General features: G+C 36.4%; 1 protein-coding gene and 1 pseudogene across 1 annotated transcript in view; one reads left to right on the top strand and one right to left on the bottom strand.

The window, feature by feature from the left end:
* AP3B1 (adaptor related protein complex 3 subunit beta 1) overlaps positions 1-26560 on the bottom strand; it is a 242378-nt gene that overhangs the window by 214748 nt on the left and 1070 nt on the right. The gene's annotated exons all lie outside the window — the stretch shown is intronic.
* LOC123824894 lies at positions 5847-8051 on the top strand (annotated as a pseudogene).

Genomic DNA, 26560 nt, shown 5'->3' with positions numbered 1-26560 from the left:
TCATTGACTCTTCTAAAAACCAATACTTGTTTCAAATATGTATTTTTTTTATTTACCTTGTTCTTAACTGTTTCCCTGTACCTTTCCAACTTTAAGTATTAGGACACCAACTTTATTTTTACATAAGTGACATCTTGTGGTGTTAAGCGGTATAACCTTTCCTTTTATGTTCAAAATATGTGTTTTTATAGTTTCAAACAACAGAGAAAAATATGTAACTGGACTGTTAAATATCACTATCACCAGGAAGCCACTCTATTTCAGCACCACCATAAAGCAACAACTAAGTTTACCAGTTACATGTAAGAACTTAGGAGGCAGTAGGACTTTTAGATAGTATAAATTGCCATTTAAAAAAAATTATAATCCGTAAGTCCTTAAAACCTCCCATTCCATTTAAAGACCATGTAAATTAAGGAAAATGTTAATACTGCAGCACTGTACACTGCATCAGTGCCACTCAAAGTGTGAGCTCCAGGAACCATTACCAACCCCCACACACTTGTTACAATCCATGAAGTTATATACAGAAACTGAGAGCAAGCACAGTTAGAAAGTTGACAGAGCAACTCAACAGTGTATCTTCATATCTTCTGAATCTAAGAAAAATGGGGGCTTGTATTCTGCATGTTTTTTTTCATTTCATTTTCCTAGTAATTTTTTATTGTATTTTACTGAAATATACAACCATGATGGACCAAAACTTTAAAAAGACCCTTTATCAGTATGAGTGCAGTGCTCTACACAATTACCCTTTTTTCCTCGAAACACTCACCCAAATTTATATACCATAGAAAGCAACACATGAAACTTAAATCCAGGAATGATGGATTGAAAAACATGATGAGGAATAGCAAATTCCAATCAGAGATACATCCCAAAAGGATGCATCAAAAGCTTTACAGAGGGGAGGGCTGGACCTTTTTCTAGCCCTGTCAAAATTTCTACACGTATACATGGGCACCACACCTCTTTCTGCTTTGAGAACCACTTAAACAAAAGGTGTTCCTACACCAAGCGGTGCACTGTATACATGAATAGGTATGCAGGGAAAAAAGGCTGGTGATGAAAGTCAGAATTCTGCTTTTTTCTGTCTGCTATGCAGCTCCGGGGGTAGACCTCCTCAGTAAGGTATGTGCATGATATGAAGGGTTAGAAACTTTCAGTTCAGTTACACCATCTTGATGATACTTAGAATATTGTATACTTTCTGGCACAAAGCATGCACTAGATAAATACAAGAGTTAGTAAAATAGAAAACCCCAGCTATCATCCATCTGTAAATGCTCTAAAAGGAGGAACCACAAATTATCCAAGTTAATATGCATGAATTTTTCATCCTATTCTGTTCGCAAAATTAAAAATAGTCTACAATCGCTATCACCACTTCCTCAACCCTTAGTAATCTCTCTCTCACTCCTGTGTTAAAATTTCTCTCACGAAGGTAACAAATAACTTTCTAATTAAAAACCCAATACAAAAAATTCATACTTTTACATTATTCCTCCACATTTGATACAAGTGACCAATAATCCTCCATCTTAAAATTCCCTCCTCCCTTAGATTCTGTAACTCTATTCTCATCTGGTTTCCATTTGCATTTGTGACAAATCAATGAACAAAATGGCAAAAATCCTTGCATCTTTGCCCTCAGAGTTTTTGTTCTAATAAGTAAAAACATCCAACAAACTTATTAAATAGCTAAAGTATAAGTCCTGATGTGATATAAAGGAAAAATAGAACAGGGAAGAGGGAATGCAGAGGGGGAAATGGGACGACAATTTTAAATAGAATGGTCATAGTAGGTTAAATAAAGAGACATTTGAACAAGACTTATACATGAGGATGTTAGCCATGCAGATACTGTGGGGGAGCGGGGAGGAACGAACTCTTGGCAAAGGAGACAATGAAAGTACGGTAAATAATACTAAGGACTTTGATGTTTACTCTGAATAAAATAAGGCACCTCTGGAAAGCTTTGAATAGAAAAGAGTCATGATCTAATAATGACTTTTATATATACATAGAAAGATATAGATATAGCTACACCAAAAGCACTAGAACTTGAGGGGCAAAATGACAGAGGAGGGAAATAATGAAATAGTATCTAAGAAAATCTGTGTACAAACACCCTTCAAGTAGTTGGCTGAAATTTTCCCAGGGCAAGATTCAGAAAATCCAGCAGAAAACAGAAGGTGGGAGGGAGGTTAAGTACCTGCAAAGAGACTTCAACAGCTGTGAAAAGAAGATGGCATTCAAGTATCTCCGAAGGAGAGAAGCCTTAGTAAATACCCTGGCTTTCAGTTAAGATCACAGAAGGGCCACGATGGAAGAGTAAGGGTATTTTCTAAGAGTATGAGAAAGACTGAAATAATCAAGACCTTACAAAGCCTAAAATTGAACTTAAACAGGATCAAACTGGTCTGCTAGTACTCTAGCTGCCTTCAGGAAAAAACACAAACTACTTCGGAAGAATATATCATCCAAAGCCTCAACAATATTTTTATCCTAGATATTCAGCATCTAATCAAAATTTAAGATACGTGCTAAAAACATGGACAAATAATAAAAAAAAAAAGAAAGAAAAAAGAAAGAAACAGATCCATGGGTACTTCAGATACTAGAGTTATCAGACAGGGACTTCAAAGTAACTACAACTAATATGGTCATGAAAAGATAGACAAAATAGATTAAATGATAGGGAATACAACAAAGCAGCATAAACTACACAAATTAAATGGACACCCAGAACTGATAAACACAATATATGAAATTAAGAACTCACCAGCCCTGACTGGTGTGGCTCAGTCAGGGTTGGACACTGACCCAAAAACCAGAAGGCCCCTGGTTCAATTCCAGATCAGGGCACATGCTTGGGTTGCAGGCCAGGTCCCCAGCTGGGGCCTTGCAAGAGGCAACTGATCAATGTTTCTCTTGCACTTCAATGTTTCTCTCCCTCTCCTTCTCCTTCTCTAAAAATAAATTAATAATATTTTCACTTTTTTTTTATTGTTGTTCAAGTACACTTGTCTCCATTTTCCACCCACCACTTCCCCCTCCCCAGCCATCCCACCTCCCACCCTTGATCCTACCCACCTTTGGCTTTGTCCGTGTGTCTTTTTTACATGTTCCTGAACACCCTTCCCCTTTTCCCCCGTTATCCCCTCCCACCTCCCCTCTGGTTACCATCAGTTTGTTCTTTATTTCAATGTCTCTGGTTATATTTTTCTTGCTTGTTTGCTTTGTTGATTAGGTTCCACTTATAGGTGAGATCACATGATATTTGTCTTACACCACCTGGCTTATTTCACTTAGCATAATGCTCTCCATAAACAAATCAACAAATAATAATTGTTGGAGAGGATGTGGAGAAAAGTGAACCCTAGTGAACTGTTGGTGGGAATGCAAACTTATGCAGCCACAATGGAAAACAGTATGGAATTTCCTCAGAAAACTAAAAACGAAACTGCCTTTTGACCTAATAAATCTGTTAAAAGAACTCACCAGATAGGTTTACAGAAAACTCAAAAGAGCAAAAAACAAATTACTGAACTGGAATACAGGTCAGAAGAAAATGTATAATTTGAAGCACTGAGGTATAAAAGAATGGAAAACAGAGAACAGAGCATCAGAGGCATGTGGAATATACTCAAAATATCTAAAATACCTCTAATTAGGGTACCAAAAAGAGAGGAGAAAGAATGAGACAAAAGCAATATTTCAAGAGATAATAGCTAAGAATTTTTCCAGACGGATGAAATGCATAAACCCACACACTTAAAAATCTTAAGAAAAAGGACAAACATAAAATTACATGAGGCATAGCAGTCAAACTGCTAAAAATCAAACAGAATGAGAAAAATCTTAAAAGCATGCAGAGAAAAAAAAAATGTCCTTAAGGAAAGGGTCAGCAAACCTTTTGTCAGACAGTAAATATCTTAGGTATTACAGGCTATACCATCTGTGATCTAAGTACTCAACTTCACCATTGTAGAGTGAAAGCAGCTACCAGACAATAAACAAGCATGGCTGTGTTCTAATAAAACTTTATTTATATAAACAGGTCAGCCAAATTTTGCTAACCCCTGCCTTAAAAGGACCAACAATAATACTGATGGCTAACTTTTCAACAGACATTATAAAGGCCAGAAGATAATGGAATAACATCTTTAAAGGACTGAAAGAAAAAATAATAAAGATCAATATATAAGCCTTACAGTGTGTGGTTGGGTGTCATCCCACAAAGCAAAAGGTTGCCAGTTCAATTCTTGGTCAGGGCACATGCCTGGGTTGTGAGTTCAGTCCTTGGTCAGGGCATGTGTGAAAGGCAACCAATCAAAATTTCTTTCCCTATCTTTGTCCTTCCCTTCCCCTCTCTCTAAAAGTAAATAAATAAAATCTTTATTTTAAAAAGGTTAACATATAATTCTATACCCACTGAAAATATCCTTCAAAACTAAAAGTAAAATAAAGTGGTCTCCAGACTAATAAAAGCTGAGGATCTGTCTGAGGCCGTACCACCCCGAACATGCCCAATCTCGTCTAAAAGCTAAGAATCTGGTACCAGGACATAAAAGACTATCATTTTAAAAGAAAGATAAAATAATTCTATATATGCTCTAAATTTAAAGCTTCCATCTATTAAGCAAAAACTGACAGAACTAAAAGAAGAAAAACAAACATCCACAATCATGAGTGGCAATTTTGACATACCTTTCTCAGTGAGTGATAGAACAAGCAGAAAAAAAAACTCAATAAAGATGTAGAAAATTTAAACAACACAATTAAACAACTTAGCTTGAGACACACTGGGTACCAGATCCAACAACTACAGAATAAACATTCTTTTTAAGTGCCCATATAACACTTATCAAAATATATGCTAAATAAGATCTCAACAAATTTCAAAGGTCTGAAATCATACAGAGCATGTGAAATCTAACTAGCAATCAATAATAGAAGAATAACTAGAAAATGGCCAGATGTTCAGAAATATAGGCAACACACTGTAAATGATCTATGAGCCAAAGAAGAAATCATCAGGGAAATTAAAAAATATTTTTAACTAACTAATGAAACTGCAACATTTCACAACTCATGAGATGCAGCTAAAGCAGTACTGAAAAGTAAATTTACATTTCTAAATGCAATATAAAAGATTAAAAATCTATAAGTTTCCATCTCAAGAAGCTAGAAAAGGAATAGCAAGTTAAAGTCAAAGAACAAGTAAAAGAAGAATAAAAGGATAATTGAGCTGCACAGAAACTAAACTATAATAGAGTAAAATCAACAAGACTAAAGGTTAGTATCTACTTCAAATACGTTGTTATAAAGACAACAAGAAAGGCACGTGTCACTGGGCCTAGCACACTCATTTATTCAAGATCCACTATGTGTCAAGAAATGTGCTAAGTAGGGGGGTCCCTGACTTCTTGGGACTTACTTCTTAAGTGAGAATTTAAGGGAAAGAGAGTATAAGGGGAATGACAGAAGAAAGAAGAGGAAGGGAAGGAGGAATGGAAGGAAGGAAAATATAAAGAAAGACCAGATTAGTACTCAATTAAAAAGAATTAAAATAGGGTAACACAATAAACAAAGATTAAGTGGACACAAAAGATCTCTATGGGTAGGTGATCGAATGAGGTCTCGATTGACAAGAAAGAGCCAACCACAGAAATTCTGCCAAGATAATAAGGTAGGAATGTACTTGAATATATGAGACCCAAATGAAGGTCTGTACATGCAGGCTACAGTTTCCTCAAGCAGTCTAAACTCCTTACAGCCTCATAATAGGCACACAGTAAATATCAGCTGAAAGACTAAATGGATATAGACTATATACTAACATGTTTCTTAAGAGGGATACAGAAAAACTCCAAGCTTTCACTGGATTCTCAAAAGGATCCACGACCGAGGTAAAGGTTAAACCCTAGGCACGTTTTAAAAGCCAGTACGTCACACACACACGTACCACAGGAAGTCTCCACACGTACTTGCCAAACCCTTATCAATGCCCTTAGGCACTTGTTCTCCTGTCTGGCAGCAAGAAGTAGGTTCTACTTTTGCCCAGGCTGTTAGGAATTTCTTCTAGAATGTGAGTATTCACCCTTAAAGTTTCAAAGGAAATTTCACAGAATCACTGAGATAGTTGAGTTTACATATGCTGTGACAAAAATTAGATGACACGGGCAAAAGTTCTTTTTTACTGTTTAAGAGCACTGTAAAGAAAAATGCCAGTTGGGGGAGTCTCAGAAACAATAAAAATTGATAAACATGAACCAAAAAACTTTTTAAATTTTTGCACTAAAAAAAATCCCATAAACTAACCAAAAATTAAATTAATTACTTTGGGATTCATCTGAAAGAAGTGCCAATTTTCTTAAAATACAAGGGCCCCTTGACTAGTTGGTAAGCGCTGATTCAGTAGGGAAATGGACAATGGACATTTCAAAGTGTTTCACTGAAAGAATAAACGAAAACATATGAGGGAAAAGACTTATGCACTCACAATTATAAGGACTCAGGGTAATAACAATCTGCACCTATAAGACTGGCAAGCATTATGAAATTTGATGGTACCCAGTATTGGCAAAGACGTGATGAAGAGAGACTTGACTGCTGGTGCAACCCATCCGGAAGGTAATTTAGCAATATCTGTCATAATTTAACATGTAATGACCTTTGACCTACAATTCTATGTCTAGAAATTTTTCCAACAAATACATTCACACAAGTATACAAAAAATTATGTTGCAGTATTGCTTATACTCATCAAAAAGTGATATTAATCAAATGCCCCTCAAAACCAGAACTAATGAAATAAAGGGAGAACTAGGAAATATTATACAGTGGTGAAAGAGACTGAAATAGTTTCATATGCTGATTCAAAAAGGCCTCCAAGATATATGAAGGGAAAAGCAACATATGTGCAGGATACCATATATATTATCATTTGATTTTTTAAAAAAATTTCTGGAAAGATACATACAAACATGTTCACTGTAGCCATCTATCTCAGAGAGTACAGGAACGTAAGTTATATCCTTTCTATATTACTATTTAATTTGCCACTAACATGTCTTGCATTTATAACATATACGTTATTTAGCCACGACTGTAGTACTGTTTTCTAGAACTTATGAAACTATCTAATCTTATTATTACAAAGTCCCAATAGAGCACACATGACTATTATTCCCATTTAATAGATAAGGAACTGAGGCTCAAATATTGTAAGTACAACATACAAGTAAAGGATTATACAATATATAAGAACTTCTGCCTTTTGTGGGTGGTGGCAAACAGGGAGCGAACACTACAAACACCTCAGGCGCACTGCGAGAGTGCGAGGTGTTGGGGCCCTGCCCACCCTCCCCTAAGCACCGCACACAGCCCCTCTACCACATGTGCACCTTTGCACCTAACGATGTCATTGCCAAGTCCCACTTCTGGTACTTTGTGTCTCAGCTGAAGAAGATAAAGAAATCTTCAGGGGAAATCCTCTATTGTGGGCAGGTGTTCAAAAAATTCCCTTTTAGGGTGATTAAATAGTATTTCCAATAAATATCAGTTGAAAGAATAAAGGGATATAAACTATATACTAGTGTGTTTCTTAAGAGGGATACAGAAAAACTCCAAGCTTTCACTGAATTCTCAAAAGGATTCATGACCCCAATGAAGGTTAAACCCCAGGCATATTTTAAAAACCATGATGCCATACACATAACAACAAGAAGTCTCTTCATCTTAGGGTGAAGAACTTTGGTATCTGCTTGCACTGTAACTCCCACAGTGGGACCCACAATATGTATGGGGAATACTGGGATGTGACTACCACCGTTGCAGTCACCTAGTGCTGCTGAGACATGTGGGCCCAGCACCGTGCCCATGCCCACTCCATCCAGATCATGAAGATGGAGGAGATTGCGGCTAGCAAGTGCCACTGGCAGGCAGTCAAGTTCCTGCTGACTTCAAGATCAAGTTCCCGCTGCCCCACCAGGTGCCAGCACAAGCCACACTTCACCATCAAAAGGCCCAACACCTCCTTTTAGATGCAGGGCTTCCCTTTCCCCTAGTCCACCCAAAAAAACTCCTCGTTTGAAAACTGGGGTACTGAGAAGAAAAAAAAGAAAGAAATTTTAATCTCATATAACTTTTAGGTAAAACTCCAGAGAACTAAGGAATGGCAAGTAATTAAACTTGTACTGTTTTGAAAACCAACGTCCTTCAAATGTATCACATGGTTGTGGATTTCTACTTTAGAAAGAACAGGAGGAGATTTCCGGTCAAGATGGAGGCCTAGGTAGACATGCCATGCATCCTCATGTACCCATAGAAAGAATAACAACTGTATGTCAAAACTAGTAACACCCAGAACCATCAGAAAATCGGGCTGTATGGAAGTCCGACAACCAAGGATTTATCTCCAATGTGCCAACATCCAAATCATAGGGGTGCCAGAAGGAGAAGAGAAAGAGCAAGGCATTGAACTTATTTTAAAAAATAATGAAAAAAGGCCCTGGCTGGCATAGCTCAGTGGATTGACCGTGGGCTGCGAATCAGGCATCACAGGTTCGATTCCCAGTCAGGGCACATGCCTGGGTTGCAGGTCACGGCCCCCAGCAACCGCACATTGATGTTCCTCTCTCTCTCTTTCTCCCTCCCTTCCCTCTCTAAAAAAAAATTTTAAAATTTTAAAAAAAGTTGTTTAAAAAAAATAATAATGAAAGAAAACTTCCCTAATTTAGTGAAGGAAATAGACATACAAGTCCAGGAAGCACACAGAGTCCCAAATAAGTTGGACCCAAGGAGGAACACACCAAGACATATCATAATTAAAATGCCAAATGTTAAAGATAAAGAGAGAATATTAAAAGCATTAAGAGAATGTAGGAGACTATTCTGCATGGTGTGGGCCCAGCTCCTACTGGGAGATGCACAGGACCCATGCCCACAGATAGGTTCTCCCATGGGGAATCAGGCCTGCAATGTGCCTAGGCTGCTCTTGCAAAGAAACTCCCTCACCCTGAATTGAGGACATTTACTGCAATGTAACTTCCTAAAACCCATGCTAAATGTTCCAAGTATGAGGGTAACTGGTTCAACCACTTTTCCCTTTGCATTTGCAAATATCTCTCTTCTGTGATATGATTTAGCAGCATTGGCTCCTTTGTTTTCTGTAAAAGGTAACTACCTAAAGCGAATCTGTGCATAGTAAGTGAGAACCATCATGTAATGTGCCGAGAAACCCAATAAAGGCCAGTAGAGGCAAGGGCCAAGGCTTTTGGTCCCCTTGAGAGAAAAGCCATGCTGTCCCTTTTCCTCCACCGGACTCGGTAGTCCGTGTGAATGTCTCATTTCATCCATAAGGACGTGGACACTGTGGGCCGGTGTGTGCATCAAGAAAAAGGCAGAGATTTACCTACAAAAGAGTTCCCATAAGACTGTCAGCTGATTTCTCAAAAGAAACTTTGCAGGTTAGAAGGGACTGGCAAGAAATATTCAAAGTGATGAAAAGCAAGGACCTAAACCTAGATTACACTATCCAGCAAAGCTATCATTTAGAATGGAAGGGCAAATAAAGTACTTCCCAGACACGGTAGAACTAAAGGAGTTCATCATGACTGAGCCATTATTATAGGAAATGTTAAAGGAACTTATTTAAGAAAAAGAAGAAGATTAAAACCATGAACATTAAAAAGCAACACATTCCACATTCACAACTATCAACAACTGAATCTTAAAACAAAACAACAACAACAAAAAAACCCTTAAGCTAACAACCAGAACAAGAACAGAATCATAGATATGGAGATCATTTGGAGGGTTATTAGCCAGGAGGAGGTAGGGGGAGAATGAGGTAATCGTGCAGGGATTAAAAAGCATAATTAGTAGGAACAAAACAGGGGGAAGTTAAGAACAGTATGGGAAATGGAAAAACCGAAGAACTTACACACAGGACCCGTGGACATGAACTAAGGGGTGGGGAGGATTGCTTAAAGGAGGGTATTGGGCAGAGGGGGGCAAAGGGAGAAAAACTGGGACAACTGTAATAGCATAATCAATAAAACATACTTAAACTTCTTAAAATTTCTGCTTTAAAGTTCATTATGAACACATTTCAAGAACTGTAGAGTAATACCTTATAAATATAAATCTATAACCTACAATGCCACAATGCTTCCTCCCATATCTATAATCTGCTGTAAGAAAACTATTACTTTTTTCTTACATTCAAAATTAAAGAAAACTGATCACTGGAATCATAATATACAGTAACCCTAACTATTCTCAATAGCAGTCTAAAACATCTGCAATACACTTCTGCATAAGTCAAAATAAATTTTATCTTCAATGACATTACTTTGACTGTATTTGGTTAACATTAGCTCATGTAGATTCATCAGCTCAAAATTAATTAGTATTACAGAATAGTGTATTCCATCCAAACAATTCATCTTTGCTGGCTCACATGCCTCACTGCCGCTGGCATGCTCCTGCAATAACGGGCATGGTGCCACAGTAACAGATGGGCATGAACACAGACATGCCAAAGAGTCAGTGTGTGCATCAGGTCTGAGTATTAGCATTATATTTTCCTCCAAGAAATTCATAAACTAGGGTAGAATAAATACAAGTTTTCCAAATTGTGTTAATAAGATATGCCAACTCAAAGCTGGATCCATATTTTTAAGTTCTTTAGAAAAATAAAATCAACTTTCCAAGGCCACAGAAGGCAAGTTAAGTTTTCCATCTGATGAGTTTGGATCAGCTTTCTGTGCAGGGAATTGAGGAAACCAACATGCAATCTCTATCTCAGATAAGCTCTGTCCCTGAAGCACTTGGAAAGCTCAGTGAACTCTCCCATTTTTAGAAAGCACATGGCAGTGTTGCAAGATGAAAAAGTTCTTGACATCCATCACATAACACTGTGAGTATACTCAACACTATACAACTGCACACTTTAAAATGATTAAGGTGGTAAGTTTCATGTTATGTGTTTTTTACCATGATAAAGGAAAAAAAGTCACAGGGTCCTGTCAAGTGTCCTGAGGAAGGCTATACAGGCCTAGAAAGAGAAAGCAAGTCAAATTCCTACTTATGAATAGAATCTGAAAGTGCAAATAACTGAAGTTTATATAGTTATTTAAAAGTTTGCCATCTGTTGAAAAATTACTGTCATCTAAAAAAGTGGTCATTTTAAGAGATTAAGTTATTTTGCATGTAGTTTTAAATTTTTGAAATATAATACAAATACTATTGACCCAACTATATTAAAAATTTTATCATTTTTACTACACTAGCGAAAAATTTAAAAATATTAAGAATGCTATGGAAAAAATCATTTGCTAAGTAATGGACCAGGCCCCAGAATAGATAGATGGTTGTATGTGTGCATGTGCATTATGTATACATAGAAGCTACCTCTGACTTCCAGCACTTAACCACATTTTCTCTTTTAAAAACATGCTCAAGTATCCAATCACCTTGAGAAAACCAATCTATTATTTTATAATTGTTATACTGTCAGACAAACAGAAGCTATTTATAGGAACTATGTGTTTCGAATTGTATTTAGTTGACTTTTAATTAACCCTACCATTTCTACTTATGTTAAATGAGTCATCTGTGTTGATTTTATTAAAATACCTAAAAGTGTTTGTAAAATTCTTACTGTCCCTGAAGTTGGTAAGCTCAAACATCCAGAAGAGTGTTCCAGACTTCCAGATTTCAAGAACTAGGTCAAATTTGAACAAAAATTCTGGGTAAGGACACAGGGTTGCCCACTCTTAATTTGCCAAATAAAAACATTAGCAAACTACCCTCTTTTATTGCCATTGTTTCATAAATAACAATAGGAAGAATGTTTACATTCCTCTGAGTGCTAGTACAGTAGTAGCCATTTGTATTCCTTTTTTAGCAATCTGACTGCTCTCATTATTTTGGGTTAATGGTCTTTAGATAATATGTTTTATTTTTTTATTCTCAAAATATTTTTTGGCCCATATACTATATTGACCTTTTCAATAACCACAAACATCTCAAGAACAGACCTAACAGAATTTGATTACATCTAATGAGAAGTGTCATTACTTAGTCACAGACAACTGTATATTGCTCTCACCTCAATATACTCTCAAACACATACGTATCAAACATATCTACAAATATGTAACTACAGTCCAACATCACTCATGAAAATGTCCTTTCACCTTCCCAAATGTCCTCTCAACCCTCTCTCATTTAAATTGACAGTCCTAACATTCCTCTAGTTAGGCTTAAAACTGAAGTCCTTGACTCCTCTCTCCTTCACTCAAATGTAGTTAATAATTAAAAGCTATAAATCCCTCTTTCATGATGCTGCTCACATTTCTCTTCCTCTTCATTCCCTGCTTAAATCAACAGAGCCCAAAACATTATCATATTATTCTTAGACTTTTCTGAAAAATCTCTTTCAGGGTTCCTCTGTCCCCAGTTTCTCTCCAATCTATTCTCAATACAATGCCAGATTCATCTTCCCAAAACACCACTGCAGTAGTATTTGTAATCATCAACTCCTGTGCTTAGAACAGAAGTTAAAGTCCCACTTCCTTCACACTCTAGCCAACTGCTTGCTCCTTGACTATCACTGTCTACTGCTCCTTCACATGAACTCCCCTCTTTATGCAAACAGGTTCACTCACTGTTGCCAGAGAAAAGCCAGAATAGTTTACCCTTATTCTTGGTTTTCCTATCCTTAATTTTTTCCTAATCCTTGTGTCAAAGTTCAAATCAAAGTTTATCTTCTCTTGCAGCTCCAGCCTTCAATGACAACTTTCTTCTTCACTATGAAGCACTTCTTACTCCATTTGACACTAAGCAAGTGCCAACCTTTTTATTTTAATGTTAGTGTTCTGACAGCTCAACTAGAGATAAAGTACGTGAAAATTTTTGCAAACCAATACACAGATACATGACCCATGAAAAACTGCTTAAAAAAAAAAGAAAAGAAAAAAGAAAAAGCTCTGGAGTTCCAAAGCCCAGGAAACGTGAGGGAAGAGTCTGTATGACACTTACAACACAGGAACTATAGCTCCAGTTTGGAAACTAAGAGCCCTGTGGACAATCACACACCTTGGATGACAATGAGGACTCAAAATAAAAAAGGAGAAACAGTACAAATACGTGGGCATGGAGTCTCATAGAGATTGAAGGTATGACCCATAAAGAGTGAACCTAAGAGTATATGGGGGAGTATTAGCATTCGGAGTTAGATGGGGTAAAGAGACCATCCACACAAAAAGGCATTTAGAGTTCCAATGATTCAGATAAACCCCATCCAGAAACAATTTCTGGTTGAATAACTGGAACCCATACCTATAACCCTAGTAAATAGAAGTTTTATATGCATTTAGTGCAAATAATTGAGACAAAAGAGGCCTGAGTTACATAGTGCTTGGAGATCTCTGCTGAGTGAGGTTTAGAAAGAAAGAAAGAGGCTCAAGTCTAGGAATAACAAGGGGGTTAGAATGGAAAAAATTCGGACTTAATTTACACCAAGGTTCAGTAGGCAGGGCAGAAGACAGGGCTAAATGTTACTAGGAAGACTGGGGGACTTATGAAGCCTTGAAGTATATGGTGGAAATGGACTGAAAACCACAGAAAATAAAAGAAATATAAAAATGTAAGATATTATTACTGTCATTACTACAATTATGATGCCAGTTTGTATCCCCCAAGCCAAGAGCAGAAGCTGCAGAGTGGCTACACTTAAAGGTTTGACAATTATGCCAACGGTTACGTAGTGGCAGTGATGAATGACAAAAGAACTGCTACCATCTCCAACAATTGCTTAGGCATATTTTTTTATGTCCTGCCTTGTTCCCTAACTTCAATTTAAGGGGGATACTCAATTATTTATAATATATAGCAAGACTTTAAAATTTAAGTGGGAAAAGGAAAAATAAGGAAATTGAAATAGAGGCAAGAGTTAGGTTAATACCCAAAATGCTTGCCACCAAGGTCCATATACTTGCAAGCTGCAAACCACAAATTTTTCTGTAAGTTTTCTGGTAGTCATTGTATAAAGGACACCATCAATGATTCACAGTGTCAATAAATAAAGGGGAAAGGGAAGATCTCAGAAGAAATAATTTCTGGTACCAGACTCAATGCATCCCCAGAGAAAGCATCTTCAAAAATAACCACTATTGAGCTTAGCTACCCCTGTTCATCCTTGCTGTTGTCATCTATCACTCATCCACTCAATAAAGATGTTTCAACCACTGGCTATTATTATGGGTGGCTTTAACATTCACTGGGAAAGCCATCCATTAAAATGATATTTCTAAGTTCCCTGTCCTAATCACTTTGCTGACTCTCACCTCCAGGTACTTTTAGCTTTTCACTACCCCAGTCATACCTTAAATCATAACCAAACCTTGTGAGCACCCAAAATGACCCAATCTCTGCAATATTAAGTTCATACACAACTCTCTCTGATCACAGTCTCCTGTCCTTCTCCCACTCTCACTCAGTTAGTCCCAATATACCAATTCCTTTAACTTAAAGACTCCTATTCCCCTGGCTCCCTCAATGTGTTTTCCTTTCAGCCTCCTGTCTTTACTTCTTCCCCACTCCAGCTCAGACATAGTGTTTAATTACTTCAACATCTTTCTTACCAAGATCCTGAACTTCCTTGCCACACTGTCATTCACAGCACCCTTCTAGGAAAACCTCAATTCTGCATCATGAATTGACCATTTTCTTTATGTCTAGGCAAAGACTGCCAAGCACTACTAGAGAAAAAGATCAGACTGTTGGCAGTATAAGTCAATGTTCTCTTACCTCAACCAGGCAAGCCTGCAATATCACCCAACAAGCCTCCCTGGTTTTCTCTGTCCGAAGGCCTTCCCATTGTCTGCAGCAGCTACTTCAGACCTCTCCTCAAACTTGTATCCTTTCCACTTCCCTTGTTCACTCTCATCACACGTTCTAACCATTTTTCCCTTTTGTTAACAAAAGACTATAAATTAAGTCTTCAAATCATCCTCTTCTTTTCTCCACTGTGCTCTAGATCTCTCCCTCTTTTGTTTTCTGACACCCTTCTCTATTGCCTTCTTCCAACCAGCATTTACTCATTCTCAACTCTCTCCAACCCTTAAAACTAAAGCTCCTCAGGCTCCATGTGTCCCTACAATTCCACCCTTTCTCCTCCCCCATGAAAGCCAAAGATCTTTGGAAAAGTGGTCTTTCATCACTCACTTCTCATCACCCTGATGCAACGAATTCCCCTAATACTGCTGTCACCAGCACCAAATTCACCAACACCTGCCACATGACTAAATCCAAGAAAGGCTTCCCCTGACTTTATTCTACTGGACTGCTTACCAGCAGCCAGCACTGCTGATTAACTCCTTCCTGAAACTCGGTTCCTTTGGCTTTCTATTAAAGTAAAACAGAAAAAATGAGAAATGAACTCCTTCTTTAAGAGACCACTTCAAAGCAATATAATACTGGTTAGCAAAACCGGAGATTAAATAAAAAGCTTAAAACAAATATATTTTACTCCCTTATACTATTATAATCATTATTCCCAAATCCTTGATAATCACACAAAAATTTACCTAGTGCTTATTGATTTGTTTTATGTGGTGCACATTAAAGATACTTTACATAATTTAATAGTTTCAAATGCTGTGAGCTATGATTCGGAATGTAGTGTGAAATAATTTTCAATAACTTGAAAATCAAAAACATAAAGCAATCATCAATGTGGAAATTAACAGTGGTTCTAAAATTGTAACGGTTGAGCAATTACATTGTAAATCTCGACTAATCTTACAGTGTTACAACACTAATAATTATTATGTTTATTATACATCAGGCACTGTTAACTGTTTACATATGTTAAATCTTTCCATTCTCACAATAATTCAGTGAGTGTAGGTACTATTATCATGCTCATCTGTGTTAACAGATGAGAAAACCAAGGGTATAGAGTGGTAAGGTAACCTGCCCAAGTAGCTCTTATTAATTCTTTAACAAATTTTCACACCCAGGCAGAGGAGCTCCAGAGCAGGTGTGCTTAAGCATCACCACACTGTCTCAATAAACCACAATAAACAATGCATCTGCCATCTTCCTCCTACAGAAGAAGAAAGTGGGTTTGATCCTTTCTGTAAATCTTAAACATAATGCAAAAACATCTGTTTGTATAATGAACTTCAAGTGTTTCCCCCAACTTACTTCTTCTTGGTCTTCTAAGTGAGCTTTAATCGTCCCACTCCCTTCAGTGTCGACTTTACTAGGATTCCATCTTGGCTTCCTCTCATGACTCACATCTTCCCTTCAATGGCTTCCAAAATCACCTATCAACTGATGACTCCCAAATGTCCACTGCCCAAGTACCTCTCCCGGGTGCCACAGCCATGCATCTTACTGCTCAGGGGCTGCCCAACTACCACCTCAACCAAACTCAGCAGGTCCAACATAGAATGCAACACTTCTCACTCCAAACTTCCCTGTTTTCTGTGTTTCCAATATCACAGAATACTTCCACTAGTCATACAGTTGACCAGTCTAAACACCAAGTGCAGCCAGAGTGACCTTTCTAAAATGTAAATCTATGTTGTCCCTCTACTTAAAATCCTTCGGTAGCTCCCTTACTGTGCAAACCTCCATGATAAAGTCCAAATTTCTGAGCATGGTATACAAGACCCTTCATACTATGGGCTCTGATTGCCTGTCAACCGTCCTTGATCAGTCCCTCATTTCCCTCCAGCCCTATGCCTCAGCCATACTTAATTTCTTTTCCTGTCCCCTAAAATAAGCTCTAAATCCTTGTCTCTACACAAGTGGTGTCCAACAGAATGTTCTGTGAACTGAGAATATTCTTTATGTGCACTATCCAATACAGTGACTACTAGCTACATTCAGCACATAAAAATGTGGCTAACGTGACTCCGAAACTGGTTTTTTTTTTAATTTTAATGTAAATAGTTGCATGTGGCTAGTGGCTACTATACTGAATAGCACAGCTCTAAACCTATGTATATGCTATTCCCTCTGCCTGGTATACACAGATATGTACAGAAAGCCCTGCTCAGTGCTACTATCTAACAAAACATTATTAGTATTGATTCTTTCATTATGTTATTCCCTTTATTTATGTAGTTAATTAATAAGGTCCCATTCTACACATGACTATTTAAAGCCTTTAATGTAGCTAGTTATATAACTTCATTTTGTATACATAGTTGTTTACTTTTCTAACACTTTAGTACTTCTCAGACAGTGGCTTAATTACAATTTGTCCTAAAAGGACTATCACTTTAAGAAATCAACAAGCTCCATATATTAGTGAATAAAAAAAGCAAATTATAATGCCATATTACACTACAAAAGCACATAGCTTTGCTTCAAAAATACATACAGTATATATGCATAAGAAAAAAGACTGGAAGATCCATATCATGTTAACTGATTCTAAGTGTTGAAACTCAGGTGGTTATTTTTTAGCTAATCTGTATTTGATAAATTTTCTGTAAGGAAAAGGGGCTGTCAGTCTAGTGATTCTCTTCTCTCTGCTGCAACGTCAATTTTCCCTATTTTATATCAGATAGTTCAATCATGAAATGGAATAATATCCTTTCTCCCTTTAAAAAAAAAATCCCTTGACATGAAATTCCCTTCCATTCTATTGCTCTGCTCCCCTCCAAACTAATATACATACTAACTACAACTCTTTTTCCTTTCTCTCTTGAATCTATTCCAGTGAGACTTTCAGCCCCACCACTGTACCCAGCCCCACTACTGTAACCTAAATGGCTTGTCAGAGTCACCAAAGTCCTCCATATACACAAATCCAAAACTCATTTGTCAGTAATCATCTACTTGACCTTATTCATACACTTGACACATTACTCCAGGAATGCCAATCTCCTTTTTTTTACATTCACTCTCTTGCTGTCTCATCCAATCCATGATATTTAATACCATCTATAACCTAGTGGCTCCCAAACTTGTATCTAGAACCTGACTTCTCCTGTAAGGTCTGTATTTATGTATCCAACTACCTATTTAATATCTCCACTTGGATGCCTACCTAACATACCTCTGAAACTTAACATGCTCAAGCTCTTTAACCCCTTCCCTCTTTAATTTCCTCTCCACACAATCTTCCTCATTTTAGTCAACAGCACTTGCACACCTCCAGATGGTTAGACAAAAAAACCTTGTGTCCATAATTGACTTTTTTTTCTCCATATACCACATCCAAACGATCAGAAAATTTTATTGGCTCTACCTTCAAAACACTGTCTATCCAGAATTCAACCATTTATCTCCACTACCACCCAACTGAATTAGTCATCATCTTCTCCTTGCCTAGATGGATTATTACAATAGACTCTTTGCCAGTCTCCTTGCCTCAGATCTGCTCTCTATTGCAAGTTCAGGAGGCAAAAGGTATCCATTTAAAAAATAACTGGATCATCTCACACCTCTGTTCAAAACCCTCCAGTGACTTCCTTTCTCACTCAGAATCAAATAAAGTCCTTACAGTGATTTACAAAGCCCAAACCAACCTGGCTCCTCACTTCTCTGACCTTCTACTAAACTCTCCCTTCTCTTCGTCCACTCTACTCCCACTACTCTGACCTCCCTGTTGATCCTCACACAGGTCAGAAATTCTCCTGCCTCAGAGCCTGAACACTTCTTACTGCACACTCTTCCCCAGACATCTGGATGTCACTCCCTTACCTTCTTCAGGTACGTGCTCTTTTAACAAATTTTCAAGGATGTCTTCCTGACCCTGCTTTCTCAAACACAACCCAACCCCCACCCTTTATATCCAATATCCCTGCTTTATGTTTCTCCATAGTACTCCTTGTCATCAAATGACCGACCATATACTGATTTGTTTATTGCCTATCTTCATTCCACTAGACTGTATGCCCCATGAAAGCAGGCATTTTGTCCACTGCTTAATCCTTAGCATCAGGAACAGTGCAAGGCATACAAATGGCACTCATATGTCATATCAATAAATTACTTCTATAATTTTTAAAGTTTCAAAAATAAAAAAAGAAATGAACAAGCAAGTCCAAAGAATCCCAGACTATAACCTTTTCAAAGCAAAACAACAAAAAAACACAACTGACACAAAACACAACTGACACACAACAGGCACTTAACAGCTACTGACTAACTTCTAAATACCCATTCCGCTCAAACCCTCCAATGGTTTGCCTTCTCTCTTAAAGTAAAATCCCAAGTTTTTCAAGGTCCTAAATAATCTGGTCCCCTCACCTTCTACTCTGCCCTTGTCCCTCTGTCTTCACAGTACTGACTTCCCCTCTCATCCTTCATCACTGCATTCTTAACCAAGGCTTTAAGAAACTTTGAGAAAACCTAGGGTACAACTGGGTGAAATGCAGCTCTGACAACCCGCTCTGACAATAATTTTGGAACCAGCCTTATTCAATAGTCTCTCCCTTGTCCCTAGCTGCCATGCTAACTCACTCAGCTGAAGGATTAAAGACACTGGCCTTCTAATTAGATCAGTTCCTATCACAAATACAAATAACCAGCCCATCAATAAGTAGGCATTGACCATTAATTGTTCACTTTCATAGATCTGTAACTCTTTCCAGCTGATAGGCTAAATAAGTCTTCCCTAAGTATATAAACCAGGGAATGTTATTCACAGTAATATGAAATATATGAAAATCACTCCTTCTTGATTATTCTACCTTGGGCTTTTCACTTCAAATTTTGAATTTGGACTGCAGGCAATTTGTTTTTGTCAGCAGTTCATTTATATACACAACTGCAATACTGTCAAATTATTTCCCTATAATACATTTGTCATTCTATGAGCAGTTTAACTTTCCATGCAGTAAAAAAGAACATTTCAACCAACCATCTGTCTGCCTTTTTTTGTTCTAATCATTCATCAGTTCTAGTACTACTGCTCTAAATCCTCCCCCTCAAAAATTTAATTAATATATTTCACATCACAAGATTTAATGGTAAGGCTTCAAACTTAAGTATTCCAGATTTCCTCCTCGGATTTCACTAAAGCAGTGATCTTAAAATAACATATCCTACATCAAGCAATGAATATCTTTTTGGCTGAATATTTGTTAAGATAAACTGTAAAAGTCTGAACTAACTCTCCTCCAAAAAGAAAAGCAAGACAAGCAAATAAAATGAAACACCTTTACAATCTGTTGGAGAGTAAGACTCTGCTTACAGGCAGTATTTCATCAATTTTTTAATGGGTAAAATCTCATTTAATTTTAAGTGTATTTCAAGAATTAAATTATAGAAGCCCTACGGCACCATGAAGTGACAATCATTAATTTCAGCAGTGAGCCCTTTGTAAAAGTAGCAGTGTTATTCATGTGAAAACAAAAATAAGTAGTTCATCTAACTCGGAAGGCACTGCTGATGCCATTACAGTTTCTTCTTTCAATAGTTATCTTGCAAAAAAAGACAGTGAAACATCAAATAAAACATTGAAATTGGCTAATATTTTATGTGCTTTTGTAAATAAAATAAAGTAGGCTTCAGTTTACATAGTATATAGCATGACAAATACGTTAACATCTCCAGAACTAGATCTACTGATCATAAATGTCAACCTGCTAGGCAGAATTAACAAGACAGATCAAAACAAATCAGCTAACAAAACTGGAGTTATCAGAACTCAAGGAATTTAAATCTTTTGAACTTGAAGATGATGAGAGGGACAACAGTATGCTACAGAAGTCATTAGTGGATTATATTTTCATACCTGCAACCCTAGTCTCCTGAGCACAAGACAAATAAACTCACAATGAGGAGTCTGTACCTCTTCATAACATGCTAAAGGGCCAACATTTTAGCATCTCAAACTAAAATGTGTTTGACATTTCAAATTCCAGCATTTCAATTTTCTTCAGTAAATCATTCTTTATATTAAAAAAGTCTTATAAATACATACCTTTAGGTAAGTATATCACACTGAAAGGTTGAGAATTATTTCATAATTTAATATTAATTATATACTTGTATTATTGTTAGTTTTCATTGGTCTTATCTTACCAACTACATTCTAAGTTTCTGAAAGGCATAGTAAAGATCTTGTAATTGTTTTACATTTTTGTGCTAAAAACACAGAATGAACTATACCTATGGAATAAGCCCAAATTTACAAATAAAGATGTCTTGGAAGAGTGGAAAAGAGAGTTAAATCCTGATTGTAAAATTCACTCAACACTTATGTGACAATTCCAAGTCAATTAACCCTAATAACAGGAAAGACTCAAGCAATGCCAGGAAAATAACTGTTCTGGAACTATATATAATTTTTAAATATATTTTATTGATTATGCTGTTACAGCTGCCCCATTTTTTTACCCTTTATTCCCCTCTGTTCTGCAACACCCCTCCCACCAGCATGTCCCCCCTTAGTTCATGTCCATGGGTCATACATATAAGTTCTTTGGCTTCTACATGTCCTATACTATTCTTAATTTCCCCTATCTATTTTCCACCTACCATTTATGCTTCTTATTCCCTGTACCTTTTCCCTCATTCTCCACCTCTTCCTCCCTACTGATAACCCTTCATATGATCTCCACTTTTGTGATTCTGTGGAACTATATACAATTTAACTTCAGGCTGATACAATGCATCAATGCAATGCAATGCAATCCCATCCTATCCAATACTACACCATACAATACAATAAAATAGGGATACCAGGATAGGTTTTCCTTCTGTATAAGGTCCCCTGAATCAGTCATGCTTTATTTTTAAGTACGCTGGCTAAAGGGACAGTAAATGTTACTAGAATCTGAATCATTCAACTGACTAAAGGACCTGAAAATATTTATTAAGCAAAATTATTGAGTTGACCAAAGAGGTTATTTGGGGTTTTCCCATAAGTTAGCTCTAGTAGTGCTTTAATGTCACTCTAGTAGTATCTTTAACGTCATTCAAAACAATTTTGTTAGATTGTATTGTGGCAGTTGTCATACCAGCATGCATTAAAAAAATTAGTCAAGATTGATGAATTTTTGTGTAACCATCTTAATATCGACGATGGAAAAAATACACATTTTCAGCACATTATGCTTTCATTATTTCAAGAAAGGTCAAAACACAACTGAACACAAAAAAAGATTTGTGCAGTATGTGGAGAAGGTGTTGTGACTGATCAAATGTGTCAAAAGTGGTTTGTGAAATTCTGTGTTGGAGATTTCTCACTAGATGATGCTCCATGGTTGGCTAGAATAGTTGAAGTTGATAGCGATCAAATCAAGACATTAAACTGAGAACAATCAACATTATACCACATGGGAGACAGCAAACATACTCAAAATACCTGTATCCAAATCAATAAAGTTATTGGTGAAAATGTAAAACATATCTTTCATTTTACAGAAAAAAATCATAGACTTCTCAGTCAACCCAATACAAGCTGAAAACTTTGCTAGCTAACTTCATATAAATTACACCATCTAATATTAGGTGAGTGTGTGTGAGATTTCTCTATACAATATTCAACAAATTCATTAAGATACTACATAATCTGAGAATACAGAATGACTTAATGAGATAAAGATATCAATGAGAAATAGTAGGACAAGTAAAAAGAAAATGGAACAAACTTAAAACAACTGAAACTATAAAAGTGTTAACTGAAAAAAATTATAAAAATATGGTATAGACCCTAATTAAAATTATTATAAATAAAATGGAAACAATCACCAAAAAAAACAAGTTTAAAAGCTCATATAAGTGAGACACAATGACTTTTTAAGGTATGACCAAAATAATGTGTTACTATTAATAAAATAATTTCATCTGGGATTAGTTTATCTTTATTTTTAATAAAGTAAACTCAAAAACATCCCTATAAAAAGGTTATGCTCATTCAGCTGCACGTCTACATCTTTCTTGAAAGAGAAAAAAATTGATGGAGCCATAGTTAGAATCTTTACTGTAATTACAAACCACAGATCCATGTAATCTTCCTAGGAAACTCCATGGACAAACACTGATATTAAAGGTTAGAGGGTTATATGTAATGTAATTTTCATGGCTAATGTTGTAAAATTGACAGTAAATAAAATTTAAGATAAGCGAGGCTTTGTTAATGCAATATAAATCACTGATATAGTGCTGACTATACCATAACTACAGGATGTATGTAGCATGACTGCAGGAAAGCATGCAGCCATTCCTCTGGGTCTAAATCAACTCTGTGAATCTAAACAAAAGAAAAATCCACCCTAGTTTCAGCTGGGACTAAAAATGCTACTTTTCAAGTATTTCAGGTGGTACTGCACTGGCAAGTTTGTGGTTCCTGAGGCCACCTTTTAATTGTTAAACCCAATGGCCTCTTTCCAGCCTGTATTCTATTTGCCCTCACCATGCAACATCTAACATAGTTGATCATTTCCTATTACTGTCCTCTTAGCTTCTTTTGTTTTTAACCTTCCTCTGGTTTCCAACCCCTCTGAGCACCGTCTCTCTCCCTAGGTCTTCAGGGACTTGTCTACACTGCCTTCTCTTCTAACAAGAAAAGTTCTCCCTGGATGATTTCATCAATTCCTGTGCTTTAATTACTACCTACACTTCTAAATGTTGATGCCCTCATCTCTACCTTAGCTGAACATGAGTTTTCTTTTGCAGCTCTCCTGATTTCTACACACTTTGTCTGAAGAACTCCCCTTTCCTCCTTCTGGCAAAAACCTTTCCAGGCTTTAAGACTTAAAATGTCACCACTTCAGTAAAACTTTTACCAACTTTTCCAAATAGTGTTAGTTAACATTCTCATTTAGAAACCACTTTCAACTATACCATCTTATAAGAATCTCACAAAATAGGCAAGTATTATCATACCCTTTTGAAAAATGAGGATGCTGAAGTTTGAAGAGATAACACAACTTGAACAGGGCAACATTACAAGTGAAAACAATTAACTTCAATTTAGATCTTCTCTAGGACCAATGCTCTAATACACTGAGATGCTCTCAAAAGAAGAGAAATTAAATAATTTCATAGCCTTACTATTCTTAAGAAAAAATCATTAGTCTTACGCATTTCTTTCTAGAAATTAATTCCTAAATAAATGTTTAATCCAGAAATAAAATTATTAAAATTATTTTTAAATTTAACACACAGCCAAATGATAAAGATAAAAAAGGAGCTTAATTGTTTAAGACAAAGGAGGAAAATGATTTAGGAAAAAACTAAAAGAAATAAAAGTTTACAATAGTATCAAAAGAAAGGCATACAAAAAATTAATTATTCACATTTTAAATAAAGAAACTGAAAATCTTGAAGCCAATATTCTAATACACAGGCCTGGTTAACCAATAAAGGGCGTACAGGATCTTTCATAAAACCATCTAAAACTCCCTAATTCTGGTTTTGTTCAAAGGGGGAAGGGGAGAAATAAGATTAATAAATGAGATTAAATTCCAAAAACAAAAATCAATAATAATCCTGTGACTAGGAAGTGATTAGCCATCTTGGAAATGGCCAGTGAAGCATCAAAGGACATACAGCTCTAGAACAAGAGGCCAAAGAGAATACTGGAGGGAGCCAGAGAGTTGAAACTACCATTTTGCAGCCATTGCGGCAAAGACTGGTTGAGAAGATTCATCAAATACAGGGGGTGGTAAATTTAATAAGAAGCAGGACATCTGCATGGTCTCAAAGGGTCTTCCCCATAGAGAGATTACCGGAAAAATTGAAGTAACTGGACAATTATCATGAAGTGGGCATCCTATGCCTCAGGATGCAACAGTCTGAGAAGGCCACACATCACCTATGGTAGTACCATGGCCAAGGATACAGAACAGGAATCTAACGAGGAAACACCACTAAAATTGATTTCCGAGCTATAACGTAATTGGCTTACATTCTTCAAACCCCAAGGTAGAGGAAAACAAAGACTAAGGAACTAGACCAGATTAAAGAAGATTAAAGAGATTAGACAAAAAAAAAAAAGAAAGAAAAAGAAAAAAGAAATACAGGCCCCTAGATGGGATTTGGCACTAGAGGGGGGGAAATGCTAAAATACAAAATTATTTATTGGAATAAATGACAACACTGGATCACCAACTGTAAAATGTACTGATGTTAAATTTCCTGAATATAATAGTACGTGATTGTGTAAGAGAGTATCTTTATTCTTAAAAATAAAAAAAATGCATACTAAGGTATTAAGAACAAAGGGACATGATGTATACAACCTAGTCTCCAAAAGTTTAGAACACATAATGTGAATGTGTGTATATGTCTGTGTGTGTACGGAGGGGGAGAAAGAGAGAAATAAAGCAATGTAACAAATTTTAAAATTGTTGAGTTTGCACAGAGAGTAGTTGTCTGTATTATACTTGCAACTTTTTGTAAATTTGAAACCATTTCTGCGTAAACCGTCAAAAATTAGAGTGGAAAAACAGGGTAAGCTGTTAAATTTTAACATACATTTTGTTATTTTTTAAGCAAAAAATATCACCAATTTATAAATGAGAGGCTCAAAAAAGATTAATTGACCACTTCCAGAACAGGAGTCTACTTGTTTTTTACGCGACTCCATTATGTTACAGTTCAATGGCCAAAATGTTTCTAATTTCTGGTTACTTCAAGGTCTACCCTGTCTACAACTACTACTCAGAGTTTTAAACTTTTAATGAGCTGTATGCATTCTCTAATAAAAGCACCATAACTTTCATCAAGTAAAAAGTAGCATATCAAAGTGCTTGAGAGAATGAGCTCTTAGGGTATTTGGGTTCAAATTCAAACAGTGCAGTGTTCTAGCTTGTATATGTATTAGATGCTGGGCAAATTAATCACTTGTGCTCTGATTTCCTAACTGGCAAAGTGGGACCAGTATCCAGTGACAAGCAATAGGATTGTTAGGAGCACTGAATGAGATAATAAAGTATTGTACATAAATGTGCAAGCACTGAATAAATGTTAGCTATTTTCATTCATTCATTCATTCAATGTTTTTAGCTATTTTTCTTTTAAATCCAACCTGTTTAGTCACCTCAACAACACTGGTCATAGTCAAACCCACACATCTTTTTTTTTTCCAAATCAGACCTGAATGAGACAAAATAGAAAATCAGAGGCTCAAATAGAAAAACATCTTAGATGTTCACAAGCCATAAAAGTAATTAATTGTAAGCAAATCACATGCAAGACAGAAACAGACTTATAGGTTAATTCAACAGCTGAAACCTTTTGCTAATAAAACTGAAGAGCTGCAACAAGCTCCTTGTTAGAGCAATAACATATCATTTAAGTGCACAGAATGAAAAATAAAAAGAAATTTTCTTACTTTTAAACTCTTCTAACCTGAGAATAAGGTGGAAAAAAAAACTGTATTCTACAAGCTGTACATAAGATTTCAATAAGCTTAAAACAGTCAAAATTTCATCCAAATTTCAACTACTATAGCACTTTACAGACTGCTCTGTCTTGTTAGTAATTAAAATTTAATTACCACTATACCCTTCTGACACTGTCAAAGTCACTAGCACAGGCACTTTACCTTAATTTAGCATCTAGT

The sequence above is a fragment of the Phyllostomus hastatus genome, unplaced genomic scaffold (assembly GCF_019186645.2).
Source record: "Phyllostomus hastatus isolate PE091 unplaced genomic scaffold, TTU_PhHast_1.1 phas_contig_58, whole genome shotgun sequence".
Classification (NCBI taxonomy): domain Eukaryota; kingdom Metazoa; phylum Chordata; class Mammalia; order Chiroptera; family Phyllostomidae; genus Phyllostomus; species Phyllostomus hastatus.
This window is presented reverse-complemented; position numbering and strand designations above follow the sequence as displayed.